The sequence below is a fragment of the Centruroides sculpturatus genome, unplaced genomic scaffold, assembly GCF_000671375.1.
Source record: "Centruroides sculpturatus isolate CEXI.00-Female unplaced genomic scaffold, Cexi_2.0 scaffold288, whole genome shotgun sequence".
NCBI lineage: Eukaryota > Metazoa > Arthropoda > Arachnida > Scorpiones > Buthidae > Centruroides > Centruroides sculpturatus.
Window position 1 is genome coordinate 411,436 of NW_019384547.1, and position 6,197 is coordinate 417,632.

A 6,197-nucleotide genomic window follows, 5' to 3' on the forward strand; every position below is an offset into this window, starting at 1 on the left:
AGAAGATAAATTAATTTATAAAAAATATATAAAACCTATGCAGATTCCAAAAACAATCAATTATAAATCAATTATACCTATCAATATGAAATATAATATATTTAAAATGTATATAAGTAAAATAAGACAACGAACAACGGAGATAGAAACACAGGAAAAAGAAGAAGATGATATTATAAAAATGTTTATTTTTAATGATTATCCAAAAACATTATTAAATAAATGGGTTAAAAATATAGAAAATAATAAGCAATCAAAAAAGTTAATAGATAAAGAGAAAAAATTTGTGAAAATAAGGTATATCCCAAAAGTATTTGAAAGAGTCAAAAAATTATTAGGTAAGAAAATTAATATAATACCAGAAAAAGTCAATATAATGAAGAAACATTTATGTTATAGAAATGAGGAAAAAAATGATATAATGGAAGAAAAAGGTGTTGTGTATTCGTTTGATTGTAATTGTAATCCAGAAAAAACATATATTGGAAAAACAAAGAGAAAATTGGGGATACGATTAAAAGAACATATTAGAGCAATACGTGGAAATTATGCAAATTCTGCAGTAGCGGAACACTGCAATTCAACAGGATGTCAAATATTAAAATCAGTTAAAATAAGAAAAAAACAAGAAAATAATTATAAGCGACAATTATACGAACACATTAATATAATCAAACAAAACAATAGAATGAATAACAATAACGGAAGAGAAATACACCAATCATGGAGAATAATGATAGACACAAACAGGAAATCGACGTATAAAGGAAACGATAGCGACCGGGAAAGACAAAGTGATAGCAAAGAAAGACAAGTAGAAGTTTTGTATGTGTCCAGGTAATTGTAAATAAAACAATTTTAATCTCTGTGACTGAGATGCTGTAATCTAATACACCAGTATAATAAGTCATATTAATAGAAATACACTGTTATGGTGATTAAAAGAATAACTAAGTCATTCTATAGTTTATGTTAACAAATATTTCCCCCTCCACTTTTAGGTAAAGAAAAACGGTCGAGAACCGCTTTTACTCGCCAACAATTGTTAACGCTGGAAAGAGAATTTAACGCAAATCATTACTTAAGTAGTGAAGAAAAAGATAAATTGGCAGAACGACTAAATCTTCAACCTCGAAAAGTTCAATGCTGGTTCCAAAACAGAAAGATGAAGAACAAGAAAACGATGATGAGCATGGGCAGTGATACGAGTGATACGTCAGGAGCTGGCCCCGTCTCCTCCTCCTTCCCACTTCAACTCCATCTTCAGCAGCAACAAGTTCAAAGAAATTGTACAATTCATGAAAATAACCCATCTGCTGATTGGCCATTCTTCTAGGAACACTATCCAAACAACCCACCTCCACCCCTTAGGCATCTATGAAGATTTTTGAAGATCTGCGATACTTCCCAGCAAATACATACTTCCATCTTGACTCTACTTGTACATGAATTTGCATATAAACAGAATCTAACATCAGAGGGAAATTCATCATAACATCTAGTACTTGCTGTTCCTGAATATTGTTATATACTGTGCTGCATCTCACATCCATCTAGAGCTTGACAATATCTCTTCTACCTAAATAATATTATCATATAAAAATATTTTTAAAATATTATAAAATTATAAAAAAATAATGAAGATTCTTAAATTTTATAATTTCTAGTCAATGTCAATTATATTAATATAATTTTTCTTTCTTTTATTTTTTTGCATTTCATGAAATTAAAGTTTTAATGATAAATATTTGATTTTAACATAACTTTTCGTAAAGAAAATAATAGTCTTTCATTAAAAGAAAACTTTCTATGCAGACAGAGATTCATTTTGCATAGGAAGCTGTTTCTTTTCATGTTCGCACAATTTTGTATTCGGAAAACATGTGATGAAATAACTTTTTCGTATTAATATGCTTGAAACCAGCTCAGACTGTGTAGAAACAGATATTTCTGTTTCCTGCACACCCAAATGTCCTGAACGAAAACTTGATTTTTCTGAAAACTCAAAAAAACTCTTTAACCTTCAAACAGTACACTTCTTATTCCATTTGAAATTTACAAGGGTCATTTAAACCTAATTTATTTAAATTATAATTGAATTAAACCACTTGTAAAATTCCAATCTTGAAAATATTTTGAAAATTAAAATATGAAATGACATACAGAAAATGATAACAAAAGTCATATAATTACAATTAGTATTTCTATAAAGGGGTATATATCTATACTACTAGTTGCTTATTAGTAGAACCATGTTCCTGCTTTACTACTAATATGATTAATGTTAAAGCTTAATTAAATAAAGAATTGCTTACAAACATCTGTAAAAAATGTGTTGTAGAAGAACTCTGCTTGGTTTCCTAAAGAGAAGCTTCTGTCATCCTATTCTACCTGCTGTAAAATCAGGTCACCGAGTAAATTGCTACAGTAGTGAAGCAGCAGTCGCAGTAGTATTTCAAATAAGCCAGTAGAATCTGTGATTAATGTTATTTTATGTTCTAAGATGGAGGCGCATCCGGTAATCTCGAATCGGAGCGTTAATTGGTATTTTCGATAGATGGCGGTATCTGATAAAAAGTGTGACGAAATACGAAAATCTGTTGAACATGACGTAAAATTTGATTTGCGTGAATATGCAAAATACTTGATATGACGTAGTAGCTGGATGTTTTGCGTGTAATTATGCAAATTAACTGATAAGGAGTTTTTTGCTAGTCTTTCGTTGCATGTGTAGTGTACTATCTCTGTGTTGTTTCTATATTTTGATACAAAATTGAATATTTGGTAAATATAATTTATGTAATAGGCTTTATATTTGATTTTAAAATATAGTCGTAACATTTCCCAATGTTTCATTTTTTTTATTCTGTTGCTAATTGTATCGTGAAGAGTGTTGTAGACATAAATTTTGATGAAATTTGGTAAGGTCTACCTCTCGTTAATTCAACTTGTAAAAGGAATCCCATTATTTTAAAGTTTGTATAGTACATGAAGTTGATAATGGTTTTAAAATTGCTGTAAAATTAGGTAGATAACGTATTGAATTAGTGTGCTTCCTATGAGTGAATACCTATTAATTACACTATCGAAATAATCGAAAAATATGTTTTTTACGTAGTAGCTATTGTGAAAGTATGTATTCTTCGAACAATTAACCTTTCAGATAAGTTTTGTCAATATATCTTGGGATGTGTTTTTTGTCGTTCATTTGGGACTTATCTATGTCTGAAATGTACTGCAACAAATTTGGATTTTGTGGCTGTTAAATCAAGTTAGGCTAGCTGTTATTAGTCAAATCAAGTTCGATTAGGTATGCTTATAGCATTGATGAACATGACATTCTTTAAAGAAGAAAACACAGAAGACAGAGAAGAAAAATGAAGAGACAGCAATCAATTTGATTACAAAGACAAATAAAAAAATGTCTAGAAATGTGGAATAATCGATAAGGAGAAGGATGAAAAGGCATTCAACAAGTGAATATAAATCTGTCAAGTTAGAAAAGTAATGTTGGATCTAGAGAAAAATAGTTAACGTGAGCAATAATTTGTTTAATTTACTGATTTGTTTATTATAGTCTGGGAGTCACCCGATCTCCGATCAAAATATTGTTTACCGCGCCGTCTCGCGACTAATTCAAAATGGCGACAGGACGCGCCGCCATCTTGGAAACTAAGGTAACATTAACCGAATCGCTAATTAAATTAGCTACCTTTATATGATTATTAGTGTTTTACAACATTGATTTTATGCATGTTTTCGCCACGAACATGTATAAAATGTTACTGATGTAGCAAACATCTAAATAAGGAAATTTTAGTAAACAGTAACCTTTAGCTACTGTCCAGCATGATTAAAAAATTTAAGTTTTTTTTAATAAAATAATAATACACGTTTTATTTAGAAACCTTTGTTTTTTTGTTTTAAATCAATTTTATATTACATTATAAAATACTGTTTTAAAACAATGTGTTAAATTTAAAAAAATGTTTTATTACATAAATTTAGTAAATAAACTTTTTCTGACTTGTGGGCGTAGGAATGGGATATTTTTCTCACTCTCATGGATCATGAAAGCACGTGACATGTGACTTTTATCACTATGAGGAGAATCCCTGATAGCACATACCAGTTAATACTGTTAGCAATACAGCTAATGTAATATTACTTGGATGGAAAAGGACATTATTATTATCGTCATTACTTGTTAAGTAAAAAATGAGTGCGGCAAGAAGGCGTGATAATATCTGGAACCGGTACAAACTAATTTCTGGAAATCCAGGAAAACCGGCATGCAGGGTGCAATTCGAAATATGTAGAAAAGAAATGGTTGGATTAGTCGCTAGTATGAAAAAAACATATTGAAGATAACCATCAACAGGATGATATACAGGAATTGCATCAGCTGAGTGAGTATTTTGAACCATTATAAGTTTTAAAATTTTATATAGCTTGCTATAAAGTTTTCCTGGGTCATAACTCAATTGAATCTATATAGATATTCTTTAGTTCTTCGCCCGAGTAATCGCATTAGCGTTACAAAAAAAGATCCTCTTTCAAAAATGTATGGGATAATACATATATATTGTTATCTATAATCTATGAAAATTTTATTAACTACTTTTGCAGCAAAAGTTTTTTATAACATTACTTTTATAGTGTTCAAAATGACTTACAACAACTTGACATCACTGGAGTCATGCAAGCAGCCAAAGACAGATTTGATATGGCTATCACAGACAATCACCTTTTAGCAAATCTTCTGAACCCAATATACCAGAGTGCAAAGCTCACAGACAGTATGAACAATTTCGAATTAACCCACTTTGGGGCCCTAGACACTTTCTTTTTACTGGGCCCCCTCCCTCTCCCATAAAAAATAAAGCACACAAATATAAAACAATAAATAAAACTAAATAATGTGAAAGACTAAAACAAATCTTAATTTTTTATTAATAAGAAATATATAATTGCTATAAAAAATCTAAATTATCGGAAGAATCTTATTTACAAATGTTTTCAAAATAAACAGTTTGACCAGGATCTTCTACAAACTGGACCCTAGACATTTGTCTCATTTGTGTATGTGATGATCCGGCCCTGAGTATGAAGGATGCTGCACTAACTCTGTGCCACGCTTACTACCGCTAGTGTAAGTATTTTAAAATACACAGTTTTAAAATACTTGGCAAAATCTAGCCCATTTCTGCAACACACGTTTGCAGAGTCTGTGTTAACTAATATCACTCCTCTTATACATGGTGGCAGTCATTAAGTGACAGAATTGATGAATCTGTTTTAAAATTAGTTACACAGCTGCACACAGCAGTGGCTTCTTCAGCGGGAAATGAAAGAATTTTCTCTGCCTATGGACTTGTTCATTTCAAAACTTAGAAATCGACTTGGACAGGAAAAGGCAGCAAAGCTTGTTAAAGTTTTCAAGCACCTAAACAGATACTAGTGAGTGTTGTACATTTCTGAAAATAAGAAATTCTTCAAGCTGCAGAAGCCACTGCTGTCAATCCTGGTTTGGTATTTGTACATGCAAATCTTAAAAATGCCATTGCATAAAGAAACATTTAAAAATGCTATATTTTAAATTAAATAAAACATTCTGTACATTCTTGAGTCTTACACTGAAGAATTTCTGTTTATTTTTTTTCTATTTTAATAGATCAAGTGTTTTATTTACAAAAAACCATGTTTTAAATGTTTTAAAACATTTTTTAAAATCATGCCATAAACAATCATGGCATAAACAAGTAAAAACTTGAATTTACCTGAGTTTACTTTTTATAGCAAAACGCGCGTTTAAATTTGTTAAATCTCTTTCGAACTGTCATTTGCTCTAAACCAGGGGTGTCCAACCTTTTTGTTTCTCTGGGCCGCATTGGAAGAAGTCAAGGAGTTTTGGGATACAAGTCTATATAATATATACTTGTGGCCCAATAAACAAGTATATTTAAGGATTAACATGTCTAGATTATAATAATAAATATTAAAATTTTACCAAGAAAAAAGGATATTTTAAAAAATTACTTTTACAGAAACTTTCAATTTTTACTTAGAAATAGATAAATTCTTTTATTATAAAAGAGACTAAAGAAAATTTATTTAAAACACAAATATCTGTTTTATTTGGATCTCTAATTAATAAAAAGCAATGAAACACTATTTTAAACTGCATTTTTATTCAA